The 23256-nt window shown below is 40.1% G+C and overlaps 1 protein-coding gene across 1 annotated transcript in view; it reads left to right on the forward strand.

Moving 5' to 3' along the window:
- The first annotated feature begins 14377 nt into the window (after positions 1 to 14377).
- LOC129239361 (uncharacterized) overlaps positions 14378 to 23256 on the forward strand; it is a 91124-nt gene continuing 82245 nt past the window's right edge. Inside the window, exon 1 of the mRNA XM_054874815.1 lies at positions 14378 to 14426. The gene's annotated coding sequence lies outside the window, so the exon portion shown is untranslated. The remainder of the gene's footprint in view (positions 14427 to 23256) is intronic.

Raw genomic sequence — 23256 nt, forward strand, 5'->3', positions numbered from 1 at the left:
TAAACGGAAAAAACAAAAATTCGCGAAATAAAATGTTTCAAAAAAAAAACAATGAATTTTAGGGCGAATTTTCCTCCTATTTTTGCTTCGAAAGAATATTTTTTTCGAAAAATTTTCGAAAACTTCAAACACATAGAAATTAATATCATAAAGAAGATGTGTGCAAAACTTCAGGGAGATCGGTCAATAACCTTTCGAGTTATCGTGGACGCCAATTCGAAAAATATACAATAGTTTTGAGAAAAACGTGTCTAAAGTTTGAATACATGAAAATTCAACCTCTCCCAGCGCTCGAACGCAAAGAATAGAGTCGTCGCGGTTGACGATCTATAATACTATAAAAAATACTTAAATTTACGTTCTAAAAGTTTTTTGACATATTCTTAAAGAATTATATTAACATTTTATGAAAAAAAAAAATTTTTTTCGAAATTTTACAGGTATCTGTCCCCTTAATTCATCGATATTAGCCAATGTCAAATTGATCTTGTGACACGGCGTATTGTACTGATAAAAAAGAATTTTTTCCCTAGCAAACGGGGTTTTTTTCACGACTCTATTCTTTCAGCTGATCGAAAAAGTTACAGTAATATTCAGAATTTATTGTCTCACCAGTTTACACAAACAAAACTGTTTTCGCATCTCAAAAAAATGATTCTAACACCTTCTTGGTCGATTTTTGGACACGAATTCGTCTCGGAGCCGAAGAACCAGATCAGACCCAAGTCTCATCCATAGTTATGATGGGATGCCAGTATTTAAAGACCTCTTTGTTATCGAAGGTAACGCCCTTCATATGGTTTGACAGGGAGCGGAAAAGACGGTAATCGGTTGGTTCAAGGTCCGATTAATACGGTGGTTGCTGAAAAACCTCCCATTCGAGCTCTTGAAGTGCACTTTGACGACTTGTGCAACATGGGGTCTGGCGTTGTCGTGAAGGAGTAAAGTTGGACCATGTCGATGTGGTCTTCTCAGTCGAATAGCCCAATTCACGCGGTGTTGCTGGGCAATGTGGAGCTCCTTGTTGACCGTGGCTTTCTTTTCGAGCATTTACCAGTGTGCCATGTCTTCCCAGCCCCACCAATCTCATTTCATGATCTTCTTTGGATGAAGATCCGACTTTACTCCCGGTTTTGGCGTATCTCCTGGAGCCACCCACTCCTTTATTTGCTTCATATTCTTGTATAGACACCATTTCTCATCTCCCGTGACGATTCGGTACATAGGCACCGCTATATGGCGGGCGAAATGCTGAGAAGCTGAGGAGCAATTTGAAGACGACTTTCTTTGTTTTTTTCCTTGAGCTCGTGAGACACCGAGGTTCCCAATATTTCAGAAATTTCATTGAATCAAGGTGATTGAGAATATTTTTATGATCGCAGTTCATTTTTTTCGCCAATTCACAACTGGTATTGGGTCCGTTTTCCTTCAAAAGTGACTTGAGACATTCTTCAACGAATACAGAAGGCCTTCCGCTGCGGGACGTGTCACTGAAGCCAAAGACGCCATTTTTCAACTTTGCAAACCATTTCCGTGCTATGGACTCGCCTATGACACCTTTTCCATACACGTCGCAAAAGTTCCGGGCTGCTTCGGCAGCGTTTTGACCTCAAAGAAAAGCAAAGAAGAGCAGGCGTCGAAAATGTTAATTTTTGCCTCCTGGGTATTCCATTTCTAAGCCTCAAAATGAATAAAAAAATAAGTAACTCAAAAATACAATTAACATAGTTTTGTGTAGCAGAAATAGTTCTATCGAATGAATACTTACCCTTTGCCAAAGAACAAACAAATCGTTGTAAAATAAAAGAAAATATAAAAACGCTATGAATTTATTCCCCAAACCAATATTTTAACCCACTAACAGCAGTACAGAGGGGTTACTTTGACCTTGTTTTGAGTACGGTAGTGTCTTGATATATAAAACACCTCGATAGGATGAACACAGAAGATTTTATATGAATACTCCAAATAAATATCTGACTGAAGCACCTAAATTAAGTGAATATAGCAGAATTTCGCGGGGACTATTTTTTAATATTTATTCACTCTATGTAATAGATCGATAATAATGCACAAAATATTCTTGGTATTACTAAATTCATGCGTACATTTCCTTGCTGACAAGATTGGCTGCAGACTACTTTAAATAACTGTACAAGCTGGCGCAAAATTAATCAACCAAATTGGGGTTTGAATAACTTTTTTAATAAATAAAAAAAAATGATTTTGAGCGATGGAAATCTTTATTTTGATCTTTACGCGCTCCATTACTTGTCGGAGCGTATACATCAGCTATCTTATTTATCATCCTCATTCTTGACTGGAAAACCTTAGTCGGATTTTCGCCTGCTACAGCCTATACCTCAAATTGCATTGGTTTCGTATCAGCATCTTCCATGCCCGAAATCTCAAAAAAAGCTGCTTCTTCAGCTACACCGTCAATCCATCCGAAGGGTGGCCGATACCTTCTTCTATGTCTGTGGCACTTTGCAAAGAGTATTTTCTAGGGTGGGTAATCGGTATTAGCCCGTCTCAGTTCTATTGATTATTATTGTGGTTATTTCAAACCGGTGCATGTAGAGTTTTGCGAGTTCGTTATAGTAGCGATTTCGCCATTCGTCTTTATCCCAAAGCTGGCTAAAGGTTTCGCAGAACTATCTTCTCAAAGCAGATTCTTTTTATCAGCATCTCTGAGTGACTAAGGTGTCAGTAGTAGCAAAGTTGAAATAATAATGGATCTGTATCAAACGCAAGAAGAGCTTGCTTTAGTATTAGGAGTTACCCGCCAATCCATTTCCAAGCGATTGCATGTTTTGGGAATGATTCAGAAACAGGGGACTTGGGTTCCTTATGAGTTAAACCGTTTAGTTTTGGCTGCATTGATTTCTCAGCCTATAAGTTTCTAGCTCACACGTGTCAAATATATCAGTAATTGACGTACGACGCGATTTACAAAAACAATAAGCCTTTCGATAGAGTGATTACTTTTGCGCCACCTTGCGCTATAAGTTAACCCTACCTCATCTAAGGGTTAAGACTAACTCCCGGCATCCTCTGTGGTTCCAGCAGTTTATTTAAATCTCGCAAAGGTGTCACCAGTAATAGTCCACCTATCCAACAACAACACCCTAATGCCAGCACAATGCACAACTGACACTGTAGAAATGCATTTATCGGTAGGCGTGTGGGTGTGTGGGTATGCTAATGCAATACCCAGCAGCGCATAGCTGCAATTGCAAAACTTCAGGGCTGATAAGGGTAGAGAGATCAGGGCTACGGGGGGTTGGAGATGTATTCAAGTTTCGAGAAAAGTTAGTCGTTGAGATGCCACAACAGCTGCAACAATTCCGGGCATAAAGAAGCAAAACTTCGACGTGCCAGCATGCGCACACACACACAAGCATTCACTTGAAAATATATTATATTTGGATGTATAGCGTATGAAGATATGTGTGTGTGTATGTAAGTAAGTAAGCATTTGTGAGTTGTAACTGTCAGCTTTAGGCTGGCTGTTAGTTGCTTTTGTTGTTGGTGTAGAATTAGCAGTGTTGCTTCATTTCTAAGTGCATACATATACATAAATATATGTGTGTATGAATGTATGTATGTATGCATACTTATGTATCTATACATATTGCACAACTGCTCGCCTGCTCGCCTGCCTTGCCGCAATTCCCCCGGTGTGCACGCGGCATAAAATGCATAAAATATGCAGACATTGCTGGGGTTTCGCAATAAGCAGGCCAAACTTTCATTGCCCGACGTTGCAATTTAAATACAAAAGATGAAGTCACGTTGTCGTAATTTAATTGAAGTGCAGCACTAGAGTCTCACATTTTTATTTTATTTTTATTTTGTTTTTCTTGTTTGAAAACATAAAATTTTGGAATTTTATATGCTCATAAATATGTAAATAACTGGAAATGAAGGCATCATAATATTTGCTATTTTAGTTAGTTATCTTTTTGTGTCTCCCTGCAAATGGCCAAAGGAAATCATAAGGCAAGCAACGGATTTCCTTAAAAATATATTTTAAAATTTCATCAACCAATTTTTTTTTTTTTAGCAAAAGACCTCCTATATGTTTTCCTTTCTTTACATACATACACGCGTCTCATCAGCTGCACTTCAACCAATGGCTACCGCGCATATTCTGTTGGTATTCCCTGTGATCGCCACAAAATGTTTATAACTTCCTTAATGTCGCTGCTCTTCCGCTTCATTTCACCGGTGCGGTGGTAATCTGCGGCATTTCGTGTGGGCTGTGGCTTTTTCTCATCATATTTGTTGTTGTTGTTGGTAATTTAATATCGGTTGAGTGACTTTGTCCCTTCGCCTGTCTCATTAGTGCGCTCTTGGAGTCTGCTGTGACCTGTAGCGTAGTGCCTGTGTATGTGTGTGTGACTGTGAAGTTGTGTAATCTGTGAATTTCCGTACTGGAAGCAGTAAATATTTTACACTGAAATTTTTAAATTAAAAGTATCGTACTTATAAATCAAATTAAATTTTTTACAAGGTTTGGCTAGGTTACGGGGGTTGCCATTGTCCATAAGGTTGTAGAGGAGACCCACTTATGACTGGATAGCCATTGCGATACCGCTAATTTACTCTGAAGTTCCCAATTAAATCTAATTCCCAATGAAGTGAACCCACTTTATCTCTCGAATGCACAATTTTTTTGTTTTTTTTGCGATGAGGTTGGGTTAAAAATGCCCCTGCACCATATGGTAAGCGTCGTTACTACGTGTATGGTGATTCCACTAAAAACATCCCTTCTCTTCTTTCGGATTTTTTCCTCAACCCCGGGGCTTCATTGCTTCAAGGTAAGAGTCCAATGCAGCGTCCTAAAAAGGGCACTTACTTACTCACCCTGCGTCCAGGGTCGCCTGTTTCGAGAAACCTATTCTCAATGTTCTTCAGCATAAATTTACATTTCCGCCTCTCTTTTCGTATAATATCCTCCACGCAATTTGCGACGACATTCCATTTTTCTTCGCTTATCATCATTTTCTCCATCACTTTTTCAGGTGTAAATACACCAATAGCTCGTTGCACAGCTGTTCTCTCTGTATTCCATCTCTCCCATTTGAAGAAGGTGTGCTTCGCATCATCATATTCAGTATATCCATAAATGCAGTTTGGTAGGTTCACCTTTTCTATTCGCCACGAATACTTACGAAAGGACCCATGTTCGGACAAAAACTGTGTGAGGTAATAGTTGGCCTCGGGTATTAGTCTCGCTCTTTAGAATTTCATCTTGTGTGCCAAAGTGTGAGCATTTCAATTCCAATGCCGGAGAATTCTTGAGATTTTTGCCTACCATTTCCATTTGCGCTCTTGTGCTAGAAGATCAATATAGATAGTTCCGCTGATGAATAAAATCGCTGCTTCTGATACAGTTCTGCATGAAGAAGGCACTCTAAGAGCGGAGGTGCGTTACACCGATTGCAATGTGTTTCGCCAGCATTTAACCCTTAGCGAATCTGCCCATATTTCGCATCCGTATAGAAAAATCGAGTTCGTCGTGTCCATTAAAAGTCTTCGCTTACTCTGAGTTGGAACCCCACAACATGATTTATGTGCGCCCAATAAGGTGATCTTGAGTTCAGTTGCACTCCCATGTATTTGACCACTCTTTTAGTCGATCAAGTGGCCGCGAGTACTTTTATATCTACTTCTAATGTGATACATCTGTTAGTTAGAATGTTAAGCTCTGTGTTGTCTGTGGCCAGTTTTAATCCCTGGCCCTCTAGCCACGTCTGTACTCGGATCATCACTTGATTTAACTTGCTTTTGGCTTCATCAATAATCCGAGCAGTTATTTCAGCTGGAATGCTGTCTGCGTATCCAATATTGTCTGCATATCAAGTCCGAGTATTGATATTTGGGCTGCACCTGCTGTTATTTGTTTATTCTTACACCCTTCTCGCATTTCGTATAATAGTACGCGATTGCTTAGATAGCTGCAAATAATTTTCAATAGATTATTCGGGATCTTGAATTGTGCCTTTAAGGCTTCAATTACGTCGCCCCATTTTAAATTGTTGAGAGCGTTTCTAATGTAAACGATAAAGTACTGTTGACAATTGCCAGTTGGTTAGACATCCAAAGAAGTAAGAGCTTAGACAGCGATATCACATTCTGGCAAAGGGCGAGGCATTGGTAGATGAAGTGTTCAACGCTCTCCACATCCTCCTCGTTTCTACAGCCGCGACCGAAATCATTTGAGCGTCAAGGCGCAAACGTTACCTATGGGTTCCCATTAGGAGTGTCTGGTGATGAGACCGACTACCGCACTATAGAAAGACCGATCTAGATAGATGAAGGACCTAGTTCTGTGCTAATGCCATCTAAGCCAAGCATGTGTAGTTATCTCACACAAGCGGAATCCATTTTTTTTCTTTTCTAGAAATCCCCAAAAAAATTATACAAGCAATACGCAAAGGATTTTGGATCCTACATTACATATTTAATGTAGTTTCTCCATTTTTTATGGCAAAAATGACACCCTCCGTTTCGGCGAAAATCGGCCTATCTGGGCAAGCGCTAAGTGCGACAAATTTTGATCAGCCTTTGAGCTCAACAATTATTTTCGATTAACACCGTAAACAGCTATTTCTGACCATCTTTGAATCTTTTCATCTGTTGTTGTGGCACTCTTGTTTCCATAGAATTGACTCATTGGAAGCGGGCTGTAATTATCATCCGCAGCTATAACAGCCATGTGCAGTTTGGATTGGGAACACTTTAGTAATGTGATCTTTCGGCACTTGTCAAGTCCGTTGGGAATTTTAATATCTTGGGAGAAGATTTTGACACATTTCAAGAGGTTTTCTAGATGTTTGGGTTTGCTGACGTATCTCTTGAAATCATTTAATTAGAAAAGAATCATCCAGGGTGTCCATATTTTAGCAAAAAACCACATTTCGTCTCATTCAAGGTGGTGCTTCTGGGATTCATGCAGAGCACAAACCAGAGTGAACTCAACGAGTCACCTTGGAAGCTGACATTTCGTATACGGATTTCGCTTGTGTATTGAAAATTTTCAGAGTCGTGCATTTTTATTCTTGTCCTCTAATACTCCGGAAAATGTATGATATTGGGGTTGAAGTTATAAAGATGAAGTGCGTCTATAAGCCGGGAATGTGGAACTGGCCCAGATCTTGACGTCAACCTTCGCTTGAGTATAAAGCAGTCCCACGGCGTTCAGTTAGAAGCCTTCATAGATGCAATAGGCAGCCCCACTTCAAAATAACTCTTTGATTACGTAACAAAGGGTGGTTAAATTTCAAGGGCCGATGTTGAATGTGAACCACACCTATACGTCAACGACACCGTTGGACTTCTTTCTTTGGAGTTATTTGAAAGAAAAGGTGTACGTCGATAAGCCAGCAACATTTCAAGAGCTAAATAATGAGATAATTCGGCACATTAACGGCATAGAACCTCAATTATGCCTCAGCGTCATCGAAAACTTGGACCATCGGATGGAGGTGTGCCGCCGAAGCCGTGGCGACCATTTGGTCAATATTTTGCTTCATAGGTAATTGAGTCATACCAATATTATCATATTAAAGACAAGAGGCAACAATTTCCTAAAAAAATTCTATTTGATTTAAAATCAACACCGGCCCTTGAAACTTAACCACCCTTTAGATTAACGAGTCATCACAGCCCCAATGGACTCCCCTAGACATCATTCCCTACACTGGTACGCCGCTTCCATCTCATTGAATTCTTGCGCAAATTTTAATAGTAAAAATAGTGCGCCGCACTTAAATTTCAATCCACCACTACACATACATACACACGGACATAGTAACTACATGTATACTCATAAATAACAACTCATACACACAACTACCAGTCACACGAGAGAAAATTTAATTAAACCCGCTCGAGCACAGCCAACCAAGTGAAATTTGTTGCAGTCTTATCTCTACGCCACGTTCTTCGCTTTTATGCCAAAAAGTTTTCGGCTTGAAAGGCAAAACCATTGACTTTTGGTTATTTTATTGCCATATCAAGAACTTTTGCAACCATGCATAATTTGTCTAGTTATTGTTACCGTTATGCATTGACAACCTTTTTGTGATAGCTGCGTGTGTGTATTGCTGTTTTATTTCTATTGTTATTTTTATTACTGTTGCCAAATTTGTCATAAACTAACGAAAGGATATTCCAGTTAACTGGTTGAAAAACATGTTGCGACAAAGATTTCATTGCCTTTGTATTGTAAGCTCGTGTTTGTGGAACTGTGCTGCTCAAAAATATGTACACACATACACATACACGTGCCAGCGTCAGTTGTTCGTAAATTTAAACATTTTCTTCATGTATTTCTGTTTTAAGTCGTCAACTCATGCCACTTAACCTCGGCACACACGCACACGCACAGACTCCCCAGCAAGAAGAGTGGTGGTCATGTTACCCTGCACATGACCTGCACGCGTGGTCGTTAAACTGTCACTAGCCCCGCCCCTTTACAATCACTTTGTTAAGGCCGTTGGGAAAATTGTGCCAAATTTTTTGTGTACGTGTGATTTTTTATCCCTTTCATACATATGGATTCGTTTGCCAGTGCCAGTTTCATATAAACGTAACGACGAACAAAATAACTTTTAGGCCAGCGGCGACAGCACAGCGCGATAGCCCAGCGGCTAGCAATGTGGGCTTCCGATCCGAAATCCTTGGTTCGAATCACAAAAAAATTTTTTTTTTTTATACATTTATTTCATTTTGTTTTATGATATGTTTATGAGCAGATTTTTTTCATGGTAGAAATACACTCGGTGTTTTGCCATTGCCTGCTGATGGGCGACCGCTATTAAAAAATGTTTTTATTAATTTTGCTTTCACCGAGATTCGAACTGACGTTTTCTCTGTGAATTCTGAATAGCAGTCACGCACCAACCCACTCGGCTACGGTGTTTGTTTACTTTGACTGATTTAAAAATGAGGAAAAATATATGAATGAAATTTGCTTACTGCTTACATATTTGCCAAAGGTTGACAATTTGATTCTCGGCCTACTTTGATATCAAAAAGAGAGAAAAGATATCTTTTTGACTTATTGCTTTGACAGCCACTTGCCGTTTTTTTGTTTTTTTTTCTATTGATGCAAAAATGAGAAAAAATATTGGAATGAAGTTTGCTTACTGCTTACACCTTTTCCAAAGGGGACGGAGCATCAAAAAAAAAGTCGATTTCCAAAGAAATACGAGTGCATATGTGTTAGTAACATACAAAAAAGTGTAATTGTGTTAGTGTTTCGGTCACGCAGGTTTTGCTGGGTCGCTACTCTTGTCAACTTTTTCTGACACCCACAATCACCCACACATGCACACACACACACATCGTGCTGGCCCACACACAGCGCTCGCTTAACGGAGAATACATTTCAAAGCGTTTTAAACTATAACAGAACATTTGTTGTGGTCTAATTGTTGTCAACTGCTCGAAATGGTTACATCTTCCATATATTTAAGTCGAAATTTCTATGTGTTTTATGTAACTGCCTTGAATTCTTGCGGAATTACCGAGTAAAGTCTCTCCCTAAATAAGTTTGAATGCATGACAAACAGAATTCTCACTCAATGCGCATTAGCTAGTGATATATGGCCGAGTATCTAATTGCTCATGGAATAATGCAAGGAGCAGACAATTTATTTCAGTATTTGTATGTAATTTTAAAGACAATTGAGGCTATTTTTGTAATGGCTCCTGTGGATATTAGATAGTTTTGTGTATTTAATTAATACAGGTCATAACTTAAAGGATGCCTTTGTCTTTAGTCTATACACATAATTTGAATTGATGCATCTTATTTTGAAATAGATACCATTTTAATACCAAATATTTATTCACAAGCGCCCACAGGTGACATACAGGCGTTTTTTTTTCTCAATTTTTGTGATTTTTTAGATAAATAAATTTTGACTGGCCATTACCTGAGATGGTCGAGCGCATTTTAGAGCGAGCTGTAGGCTATCTTTTGCTTAGTATACTCGCTAGATGGCGCTGATGTCGATATGTTACGACTAATCGTATTTAATACGTGGACTGAAAAGTCCCGGCCCTAATACGTTTTGTGTTTTGTTCAAAATTAAATTTATTACATCAAGAACAACGCAATCAATCCAGCACCGATGAGACACTGAACCGAGTGGCAGATGGACGGCGAAACTTATTCCATCAATTGACAAATGGGTACAAAGGAACTTCGAAGAAGTGAACTACTTCTTAGCTCAGTTCCTCTCAGTCCACGGATACCTCCGGAGATACCTATACCGTATGGGCAAGGTAACCGATTCCAAGTGCTTATACTGCGAAGCGCTGGACGATGACGTTGAACACACGTTTTTTAGTTGTAACAGATGGTTCGCGGAAAGAAATGCGACAGATTGGCGACATTGTACAGAGCAACATAATCAGCAAAATGCTGGAACGCGAGGACAGCTGGAACACGGTAACGAAATACATCGAGAACATACTACGGAAAAAAAAGATTGACCTAGACACAGTGCAACCAAACGAAGCCACACAGCTAGAGACACAAGAAGACGAGCCTATAGCATGAAAGCTGGCTACAAATATGGTGGACCCATACGTAGGTGAATAGAATTTGTTTTTTATGGATGCCGTTCTTCTGAGCCCTCCCGAAGTAACATAGAAAGCAGTTCCGGGAAGGGTGTCACCCCAGAAGGAGAGAAGGGACGATGACCAGGTAGGAGGTCTCTGATCCCCCTGTTGTTTACAATCAAAGATTTTCAAAAAAAATATGGGTAAATTCTTTCACTGCTTGACAATGCACACCAAATCGTCACGGTGAGACTGTGAAGTGACTATTAATGTTTTAAAGTAGTTTCTATTCTTTAGATTTCCGCTATTTGAAACAACTATTGATTGATGTTTATGCACGGAGATTCAAACCTATGCACTCCCGAATGGTAGTCACGCTCCAATCCATTCAGCTAAAGCGATTTATTTACGCTTCCATTTAAATGATATTGGGCTTCATCACTTCAAAAGGTAGTGTTTACCATACGAAATCGCTTCAACATAGTCCCGCAGAAATGTTTAAACACATTGTAATCGTTAGGCTTAAGTGCTTCCTTGATTTGAATTTTGTAGAGGTGAAGTCTAAGATCCTTCCACAATATTTTATGCGCAGTATTAGAATATTTTTGGAAGTCCCAGGTCAGCCGCTACCTTGCGCAAACTTGTCGAATTCAATATTGTCCTCTGTTCTCAGTGTCCAGCTGGGCGCCGACTGCCAGCTGCTTTCCACAGAATTTGTTGCCCGGAACTTCACGCCCATGATCGATTGAAAACTTTGCTTGGGGCATCACGCATACTTCGAAAATTGTACCGTGAAAAAAATCTACGACGAGCAGTTGCACATGAATCGTCGGTCTTGAAATACGCTTCGATTGCGAACGCACATTGTTAACCCGTCCACTGCCACATTGTGACTAAATAACCCGCACGAAAAACGAAGCTGGCACAGTCCCCTCCCAGTTTATATGCTCATGAGCGGTAAAGCGTCATAAAAATGTTTTTGATGCGCCATCTTTTTAATGAGGCGAAGTTATTGCCTCTAAAGGGTCAGTATGTTTGTGACATCGATACAAACATGACTTTCGAACAAAGAGGTAATATCAAATTTTATTTTAAAGTCGGTAAAAGGTTTTCGATTGTCTATCTCGTGCCAGAGTTCATGAGTGATTTACATGTTTTAGAGATGGTTGTGAGGACATAAATGACAATGAACATACGGGCCACCCAAAAGCAATAATCACGAAAAACTCTATCGAAATTGTTTTTAAATTTATCACAAATGAACCGAAATCATCGTTGAAGTTCATGCAATCGGAGTTGAATATCTCAAAAACATCGATTTATCGCATTTTAACTGATGATTTGGGCTTACGAAAGGTCTGTGCGCGTTGCATTCCGCACAAGTTAACTGAGGACCAAAAATTGCTCAGAATTCAACATTCGAAAGCCCTCATTAAAGAAGCGAGAAAAGACGGGAACTTCCTTTACAACATTGTAACCGGTGGTGAAAGGTAGTGTTTCCTACATGAACCTGAAACTAAGCGTCAAAATGTCCAGACGAAGGCCCCAGACGACCCACCACTCAATTGAAGAAGTCAAAAATCAAATTCATGCTCATTTGTTTTTACGATTCCAAGGAATTGTCCTCAAGGAGTTCATGCCATGAGCCAGACCGTCAATGCGAATTTCTATCTTGGCGTTTTGAAGCGTTGCGATACAACAAACGCGTTCGTCGAGTTCGCCATGAAGGAGGAAGCTGGCCCCATCTCATTGATCCACTCTTGTGACTAATTTTTTGACTAGCAAACGCTCCCTGTGACTTCTACCTATTCGGAAAATTGCATTTGGCTATGAAAGGTAAACGTTTTGCGTCCGTAGAGTCCATCTAAAAGGCTTCTACCAGTATCCTGAAGGACTATCCGATCAATGACCTGAAACACTCTTTCGAAAAGCGTTTAGATCGCTCAACACAGTGTATCGAGACCAAAGGGGACTATTTTGAATAAATAAACTCGAAGTTATCAGACCAAAGATCCTGTCGTTTCTATTTTAGCTCAGTCTTGTTTATTTTGGACTTCACCTTGTAATTCTGCCACCGGATACTCTGTATTATAGCCGTAAAATAACGCAACAAGTTGGTATCTTATCTCTCTTTTGTTGTAAAAAACAGATGAGTTTCTGATTACAATAAGCGGGTGCAACTGTGACGTCCTAGGCTATTTTGAGATCTGGCAGTCATAAAAAGTTGCAAGAATACTGGAAAGTAGTGTCCCAGGAGCGGTTAGGGGAAAATTCCGGACACCCTGTACATAATATTTTTTTTTGTAATAAGTCCTAGTTTGTATTCAAAACGTACTAGGTTGGTTTTTCCGCTAAATGGTGTACCGCTAAATGGCACTCTAAAAATATATTGCGCTGTGGTGCAGAAATTACCCAAGACTATTTTTACAATCCACTTTCCATTTTGGTTACAATTCAGAATGCATTTTACTTACATACTTGGAAATGCATATTTCTCTTCAAAACATTTCTCCGCTCAACAGCGCCTCTTCGTTTGTGTGTAGACTGCAATGCAAGTGCAGACCTCGCTACGTCGCAGAATTTTGCTCAGTGAGCTTCAAACATAACTGAACGCTTTCGCTATTGATCCAACGCAATCTCGCCTCTAAGTCGGTGTAATAAAAACTACGTATTCGCAGGTACTCTGCTTGCAAACAATTTATAAATTTATGCCACACTTCCCTCTCTACTTTTCTCTCTTATACATTGCCTTACTGCAGCTACGCTAACGTTTGTTGTGCCCACTTTTACGGCTTGGTGTACCTGTACGTGCACGTGCACGCATTGCAAGCGTTGGAAATTCATTATATTCAGCATCATAAATTCCCACATCCTTCTGCCAGACCTCGCCGCTCTGCGCTCCACGCTGCACACCTCAATGCTATCGAATTTAAAGTTCAATTGAAATGGGTGCACTGCACTCGTGGTCGCGCTTGAAATTCCGAACAGCACTTAATAATTCCATGTTTCAGGTGGAGTACTCGCATATTTTTACTTTGTTTTTCTGTTTTTATTTGATTTTCTCTTTACACTTCTTGTTGTTGTATGCAACAATTGTAGCAAACGTCGATGGCTGCCAATGTTGAGTTTCCACCAATTTTTGCCCCACTGCCACTGTTGCTGTTGCTGTTGTTATTGAATTCCCATTAATGGCAAATGGCAATGAATTTAATTCCAGTTGTTTTAGTAGTGCAAGTATTTTTGGAGATGAAAAGAAAAAAGCGGAATTGAAAGTGTTTTTTCATGTTTCTGCTTAACACACTTTCTGCCAGTTGTTATTTTTCTTTGTTGGCAGACTTATTGCAGTGATTGCCTCATTGCAGCGCAACATGGAAGTGCAGACGTGTGAGTGTACGAGTGCGTGTGCTGAAGTATTGTCGAGTTATTGATGAAATGACATTCAAAATTTATGGTTTTTATTTCAGGAAGAATTTATGTACCTGAAGTGCCAGCAATATGTTGTTGTTGTGATACTGTAGGAAGAGTATATTTATGTAGATGTGTGCATACACATTTTTCGGTACCGAGTGAACACAATTTTTCTACATTTCCTTAAGAGCCTTTGCCAACATTACAGGAATTTTAAAAGCCGTCGACAAAATTTACTTGCACGAAGTCACCCACTCTCCAACAATTTTTTTTGTTATATACAGATACAGAATAATGTAAATATATTTTAATATAGTTAAATAAGATATATAGTAAATATGTTGTACTGTACAACAGCAACTAAGTATTTTCCTCATTGTATACTTTCAGGTGTAAACCCAACCAATGTCATTTATGTGAAACCATTACTTTTTATGGTAAGTTTAAAGAATTATTCCAGAAAATATTTAGAATTAAGGATACAGGGCTACAGTTTCATTTAGAAAAACATCAAGACCCATACAACAAATAGGAGGAGCAGCTCGGTCAAACACCCAACGATGGCTGGGCCAATTTTTCATTTATTTCATACAATCTATTATAACAATAACAATAAGTACTCTTTTCTCCCAATAAGTACTTACTCCCAGTGGAATTCGTTACTTTATAATAAACATCATATAACATATATATTCTACAATTTTATAACTTTTGCATTTACGTATATTACGTTTTAAATCTTTGCATTAAATCGTTAGGCTGACATTTTTTTAATCTTGAAGAGTAGCTTATCTTGGAAAGGTTATTTGGCATTATCTGTTTGAGGTATTGGAATGCAGTACATGAGCCATTTCGAAGTGTGAATATTATCTGCGCCGATTTGCTTTCGTTAGCTTTTATGCGCCATTTTTTCATCCAGTCGCCAACACTGTTAAGGTTTTCTTGCCATGACGACGGTATCATCTGCATACGTGGCTGTATATGTGTTCTTTGATAGTGGCAGGTCTGCCGTGAACAAAGTGTTCAAAACGAAGCCTAGAACACTTCCTTGTGGTACACCTGCTCTAATTACGTGAAGGTTAGTGCTTTCGGTGTTTACTTTAACAAGAAAATGTCTATTTTGCAAGTATGATTTTATGAGCATATAACATTTTGCGGTAAACCCTGTTTAAGCTTGTATAGTAGGCCTTCATGCCAGACTTTATCGAAGGCTTGCGTTATATCTAAAAATGCCGCTGTACAGTATGGCCTCCTCTCAAGTGCTTGTCTAGCGAAATCATACACACAATTAACTTGCTCTATGGTGGAGTGATACTTATGAAAACCAAATTGGTGGGCTGGAGATTCCTTTGCGCAATTATTGGATTTATCCTTTTAAAAATCAGCTTTTCGAAGAGTTTAGATGTAACAGGCAATAGACTAGTTGGTCTGTAATTGGAGACCGCGCTCGGAGTCTTCCCTGGCTTTTGTATAAGGATGATCTCAGCAACTTTCCACTGAGTTGGGAAATACTCTTGTCTAATCATCGCGTTAAATATAATAGTGAGGATTTTGTATCCAAATATGGGCAGTCATTTTAAAGCCTTATTAATTATTAAATCGTAACCTGGCGCCTTTTTGGTTTTAACATTTTTATAAGTTATTTTCTAGTTTTCTTATAACTATTTATGACTGTCACGGTTCAACATAGTGTAGGTTGTACCCGAATATGGTGATCGGAAGCTTATCTGATAAGTATTATAGTCATAAAGGACCACAACAAATAAACTCGTTTGCCCCATAATCTGCATCACTCCGTGCGCACGAGGACGGCAGCCCTTGGACCTCCAAAAATTATTGTGCATGGAAAATTCTGGAATAATTTTAGATTTTCACCTTTTCAATGTTCAAATTGTGCAAGCGCTCAATGAAGCCTAACGATTACAATTTGCGTAAAAAGAATTGGAATTGGAACTTTTTTTTACACTCGACGAGTGCAAGCAAGTTCTGTGGACAGCTTCTCTTATTATCACATGATGAACGATTACCTTCTGCCAAAAATGAGAGAACATCCTTCAGTGCACGTTCATGGTTTCAGCAAGGTGACGCCAAACCACACATCGCCAGAGAGACCATGGCGATACTTCGTGATTTGCTCGCTAACAAACTGATTACCCGTTTCGGTAGCCCGATCTTGACCCTATGGACTTTTTTCTGGTACCCCCATCAAAAGTAAGTCTAAACAAACTCAGCACTAAAAAAAAATATTTATTTAAAAAACAAACAAAAACAGGAACCCCTTTTGTTATCGAAGCCAACGCCCTTCATATGGTTTGACAGTGGGTAAAGATGACAGTGGGTAAAAGATGGTAATCGGTCGGTGTAAGGTAAAGAGAATACGGTGGATGCTGAAGGACCTCACATTCGAGCTCTTGGAGTGCGGCTTTGACGACTTATGCAACATGAAGCATTGTCGTGAAGGAGTATGATTTGACCATGTCGATCTGGTCTTATCAGTCGAATAGCCTCCTTCACGCGGTGTAGCTGTGCAATGTGGAGCTCCTTGTTAACCTTGACATTCTTTCGAGCATTTCCCAGTGCGCCATGCTTTCCCATTCCCACCAAACACATATCATGATCTTCTTTGGATGGCGATCCGGCTTTATTCCCGGGTTTGGCGTATCTCCTGAAGCCATCAACTCCTTTCTTTGCTTCATATTGATGTATAGACACCATTTCTAATCTCTCGTGACGATTCGGTACGAAAAGCGTGGTTTATGACCGCGAGTTGCTCGGTGGCGGGCAAGATGCTGAGAAGCAATCTGAAGGCGACTTTCTTTGCTTTCTTTCATTGAGCTCGTGAGGCACACAGACTCCCAATTTTTCGGTATATCCCATTGAATAGAGGTGACAGAGAATCGTTTAATGATCGCAGTTCATATTTTCCGCCAATTCACAATTGGTTTGGGGACCGCTCTCCTTCGAAAATGATTTGAGACGTTATTCATCGGTCTTCCGCTGCGGGACGTGTTATCGACGTCAAAGTCGCCATTTTCGAACTTTGCAAACCATTTTCGTGCCGTGGACGCGCCTATGCCCCCATCTCCATGCACGTCCCGGGCTGCTTCGGCAGCGTTTTGACCTCGATGAAAAGCGAAGAAGAGCAGGTGTCGAAAATGTTGATTTTTGCTTCGTGGATATTCCATTTCTAAGCCTCAAAACGAATAAAAAATGAAATAACTTAAAAATACAATTAACATAGTTTTATATGTAGATCAGAAAGAGTTCTGTCGAATGAATTCTTACCCTCTGCCAGATAGCAAACTTGTTCCTCAACCCAATATTATTAAAGTTCCTCTCAATGTCAAAGCAGAGCTTTCGATTCTACTTACCAGAATCCATTGATTTGCCGTTGCCCAGAAAAAATTGATGACTGATGGTGCAAGTAAATGTAGGAACTTATTTTGCACCCAAACTGAGGATTCAGTAATCTTTCGCAAGTTCTTAAACTTAAGGAGGAGTGAAAGGAAGGCACTAGTGGGTCCATATGTTTTGCGCAAGCTGAGGACTCTTTGAGCAAACGCAAATAGCAAATGTAATATTTTGTGGAATGCGTACATAAATATTTGTGTGTTGCATTTCACGAAACTACTTCGACCGCAAATACATTGTTCGAATTGCTTCTAGATATTTATTCACACACACACATACACGGGCATCCATGCCTAAAAGCATATCTGGACAAGCGCATATGTATTTGTGCGCAAAGCAGCTAAAGTTACAACGAAATTTCGTTAAAGGAATTCGTAGCATTCCACTATGTCAGCAAGCGTTTGCCTTTCTATGCCACATTGAAAATATATACACAAATACAAACACACACATGCACATACAGCCAACTAAACACACAGCCATGCAAAAGTTATTGTAAAAATATTTTTTACCATTTTTCCAAAAGCAGTTGAGTCGTGTACAAAATGTGTAACTCTCCGGAATGCAAACTGCATTTGTGTGCAATTTGTTGGCTGTTTGTGTGACCGCAGGAGCTGTGGCGGCAGCCAAGTGCCAGCGGCAAACTACGCCAGGTATAGGTTGTGTGTGCGCTTGTGTTTGTGGATAATGCACATAGTCGTTTGTATATGTATACACACACTCATATGTGTGTACATGCTTAGACCTACACATATGTGTGTGTGTGTGCTTATAACGCTTAATGTAGCTTATGCGCCTTGAACTCTGCAATATTTCACAGCTTGTTCCATATCTTGCCGCGTCCATCGCCTTTGCGCTTTTCGGCTATTTCTTCCTATTTCATTTATTTGAATGACTTTCCTTATGGTTGTTGTACCACATTTGCTGCATACGAATGTTTTTAAACGAAACAGCGGCAACCAGAATAGCAATAACAGCAAAGTCTAAAAACATGTATGTGCGCGTGTGTGGGTTTAGTTGTGGATTGGCGAAAAGAAAAATTCTTGCGAAATTTTGCGAATCATTGGTAGAAGGGTTTGAGGATTTGTTGAACGTATGTGTGTATATGTGCACATACGTGTGAAATTTTATTGGTTTCGCTACAAAATATTTACTTAAGTTGTGTGAAAATTTACCGAAGCGTTTTTTCTCCAGCACTCGATTTGTCGTTTGAACAACTCGAGCGCGTGAAACTTCTTGCCAGGCATATGAATACAGAACAATATTCGCAGCGTATCGGGTGTGTTTTTTCAGCTGCATGAAAACTATCTATAACTATAATTGGAGAGCCGAGAATGGCAAACTCTGTTGATATTTCTGTTCATTAAGGGGTCTTAGTGGTCTAGAGCTCGAAAATTTAAGGTATTTTCAGGATTTTTTTTTTCAATAAAAATATGAAAAACGATATTTAAATTTTTTAGGCTTTTCATCTAACTTCTTTTACATACAAAAATTAAAAAAAAAACTTAATAATTTCAAAAAATGACGCTGAAGTTGACCCTCCCAAAAAATTGAGCTTGGACGGTGTTGCCCATTTTGGTCCCTCTATTAATGCGAAACACAAAAACCAAAAAACTTATTAATCAGTATGACTGTAGCTATGCCCAACATTTGACACTCTACAAATCAGGTTTTTTTCAGTTTTTTATTAGGTATGCAACTAAGTTCCCGCTGTTTGTCAATAGATACCGCCACACTGTGTGCTAGACGATTCTAACATAACCTAAACCTCATAAACCAAGCTTAGACATATGGAAACAAACTGCTTCGACACATTAGTGATTTTGTTTTGGTTTTGTGAAAATATCTGATTTTGTGCCGAATAATCGTCATTTGCGGGAAGTGTTGATTTTCCTCGAGAGCTACAAAAAGTTTATGGAGATGCTGCTTTAAGTGAAACAAAGTGCCGAGATTGGTTCCGTCGCTTCAAAGACTGTGATTTTAATGTTAACGACCGTCCGCGTGAAGGAAGGCCAAAAACCTTCGAAGACGCTGAATTGGAGGCATTGCTGAAGGAGGATCCGTGTGAAAGGCAAAAAGAGCTTGCTTCAGTATTAAGAGTTACCCGCCAATCCATTTCCAAGCGATTGCATGCTTTGGGAATGATTCAGAAACAGGGGGCTTGGGTTCCTTATGAGTTAAAACCAAGGGATGTTGAACGTCGTTTGTTCGCCTGTGAACAATTGCTCCAGCGGCAAAAACGAAAGGGGTTTCTTCATCACATCGTGACGGCTGATGAAAAGTGGATTCATTACAGCAATCCAAAGAAAAGAAAGTCATGGGTACTGCCCGGTCACCCGGTCGTCGCCTCAGCCGGATATTCACGCTGCGAAAGTTATGCTATATATTTGGTGGGACCAAGTCGGTGTTATTTATTATGAACTGTTAAAACCAAGCGAAACCATAACTGGGCATCGGTATCGACTTCAATTGATGCGATTGAGCCGAGCGCTGCACGAAGAGCGGCCGAAATACGCGGAGAGGCAGGAAGAAGTGATTCTACAGCATGACGACGCTCGGCCTCACGTTGGCAAACCCGTTAAAACCTGGACACACTGAAATGGGAAATCCTACCCCACCCGCCATATTCTCCAGATTTTGCGCCGTCCGATTATCACCTGTTCCGATCGATGGCACCTGGTCTAGCTGAGCAGCAGTTTCATTCATATGAAGACATTAAAAAAATGTCTTGACCCGTGTATAGCCTCAAAAGATGAACAGTTCTACCGCGCCGGTATACGAGATCTACCAGAAAGTTGGGAAAAAGTAGTAGCCAGCGTTGGACAATACTTTCAATAATTCACTTGTAACCATTTTTTCAGAATAAAGTTGTATTTTCATCAAAAAAACAGGGAGAACTTAGTTGCGCACCTAATAATTTTTCAAAAAAATATGAAATAATTGAAATAAAAATATCATTCGAGTACGCGCCGTTGATGTTATGAATAACGATTTGGTCAAATAGCGTTTTTTTTTAACAACACCTGGGCGAAAAAAGTAGTTTCGAGATAAATGAGTTTAAAGTTTGAGGTACAGGAGCGCACGTACCGCTCTCTACTTAGGTAATGGGCTGTAGAAGCTGTAATATTGGGAATTTCCGGATGAAAATGTCACAGTATATTCTTAAGATATTATACTTTCGAAATATTTAAAAAACAAAATCGACTGGGACCCCTTAAAGTTTGGTAAGTCGTCGTCAATCGTTTAATGCCAGAGCAACGCTTCCAAATTATGGAAATTTACGTAGACAAAACAAAATCTGTTCCCGAAGTTCATAGAGTGCTGGAGGCATCATTGAGTTGTTTTTGTAGCAGCTTATTAAGCCAGTGCGGTGTAGGTACCGGTCGTCTTCGTCTAACCCATCTAACGGTAGGCCCAGAAAACGTGCTGTTTCGACAGGCTGGTAAACAGGGTCACCGTGGAAGAAGGGAGGAAGCCATCGATGTCATTGAAAAGTAAGGGTGAAGGGACACTACCCCGCGTAACACCATGCTTTATCCTCCTCTACTTTGAGTTTTGATATCGAAAGGTGACTAGCGTACACGGATCACTCCAATAGTTCGAGGACCACCTTTTCAGTCCTGGCAGGAAGGTCGACTGTAAAATGTCATCTAGCAGCGGGGAGTGACTGACTGTGAAAGCCTTCTTCAGGTGTAGCGCTACTAGGGCAGTCCGCTGGCAGGGGCAGTTTTGGTTAAGCCCGTGGCTTATCCTCGGTCCTTATTTCTTGCGAAATGAGGAAGAAGCTACCGTTACGGTAAATGGCGAGTGCTGTTGAGCCATGCTGACTGAATTTTTGTTTCCAAAAATTAGTCAGCTGAACATCGACAACATTTGGCTAGAACAGGACGACGCAACTTGCCATACAGCGCGCTAAATAATCGATTTATTGCAATATTCAAGCCACCATTGACGTCATACCACCAGATTTATTGGAAAAATTAGTCAAAAATTTCACTGATCCAATGGACCATATAAACTGGTAACCAATAATATTTCCGTTTTGTATTATCATTTTAAGCTCTCAAGCTCTTTAAAAAACACCCGTTGTAATGTATGAAACGTGTACTCGCATGTAATTAATTTTCTGAAAATATTTATTTCTAATACACTGAGTACTTTTTATTTCATACACTGAGAAATTCTAAATTATTTTCTATTATAAGTATGAGTCTATTTTTTTCCTTATTCACTCCCGCTCGAAAGCATAAGACCTCGACAAAACTCTTCCATCGTACACGGTTCTGGACTGTTGTTCTTGCGCCATCCAGTGTGATGTCGGTATCTGCTAACTCGCGCGGCACCGACCTTCTCCAAGTATTATTTGGCCGACCGCGATCTCAGCTCCCTTGCGGGTTTCAGTCCAGTGTCATTCTCGTGATGCTATCTGGTGGTTTTCTAAGCGTGTTACATATGCGTGCATGGCTGGGGATCACGCATGACATCTATAGGCTAGGCAAATTCATTGAAGAAAATATTTTAGTTATACTATAAATCTAAAAATTATGCATGGGGGCGGTTATATCACTTTTGGCTTAATTCTTCTTTTGAATTGGCAAACTTCAAGGTACGCAACTTCTCGTTTTGCTCTTTAGCGTGCTTTTGCGCGATAGATTTCCAAGTTTGGCCATCCGAAGCAAAATTGTGAGAATAACTTCGGCCGGGTACTCGGTAGCAGAATTCTGTTCGCTCATTTCACTCACTAGTCTAATCAATCGTGGTTCAGATGGGAATGAAGTAACATCAGCGGAAACTGGATTGATATTATTCGTATATCACCAACACAATCGCATTTTTTTCGTAAAAAAAACCCGCGCTCATAACTCCTGTTACGTCAGCTGAACAGCTGATTTCTTTAAGTTCAGTCAGAGCCGGTTAACGGTCTGATATTGGTCACACCTCAGTATTCTGTACATCAAGCATTCGCGACTCATTTGGTACCTGTAGGCAAATCTGCCATTACAGGTGTCGCAATCTGACTGAGAGGCTTCGGCTACAGGCTGAGGTTGATTCACTTACGGACACTCAAGTATCCTTAGAAACTTTAAGTTCATCCGCTTGACGACGGATCAATGTACACCCTCGCTTAGTCCAAGAGGATCGTTCTCCACTTTCATTCCTTCAAGCGAGGAGTGGACGGGATGCAGCTTTTGGAGACAGAGCCTGGTAAACCTGTTCACGTGCTCTACGAGGAGCTCTCCCTCAGACTCAAGTTCAAGTTACCGGATCACCACAATCAAAGAAGGAGCTAATTCGCTACTCACTTGATTAACAACTGTCATGAAGGTAAATACTTGCTCCGATAGCCAAGCAGCAATTAGTGCTCTGAGCTCGATGATGATGTACTCGAAATTGGTCAGGAAATGAAATTTTCGATCGCATCCAAATTCTTTTATATAAGGATCATCTGGATACCTGGTCACAGTGAAACTGCAGGAAACAGCGAGGGGGCAGACAAGTAACCTGTAAGATAGTTTTCCCGCGAAAGGAAAAGCGTAGCATCCCCTTGACTTCCAGTGGTCAGCTCTTGGAAATGTGGGCTTCGTGTCAACTCAGCGAGCGCCGGGCAAATGCGCAAACTTTTAAGGTCGCAACATCTTTCTGATCACGTGTGGATCGGAGGGGATCGAATGATCTTCTGAGGTTAACAAAATCTCCGCTCCCGAATTTTGTGGATGCCCTCACAGGACACTATCCGCGAGAAATGAACGCAGTGAGACTCAGCCGCTTTGCGTCAGCTGAATGGAGGATGCAGGGGAATCATCTCGGCATCTTCTCTTTAGTTGCACCGTCCTCCGCCGAGCTCCTTCTTCTATT

The sequence above is a fragment of the Anastrepha obliqua genome, chromosome 2, assembly GCF_027943255.1.
Source record: "Anastrepha obliqua isolate idAnaObli1 chromosome 2, idAnaObli1_1.0, whole genome shotgun sequence".
In the NCBI taxonomy this organism is placed as follows: Eukaryota; Metazoa; Arthropoda; class Insecta; order Diptera; family Tephritidae; genus Anastrepha; species Anastrepha obliqua.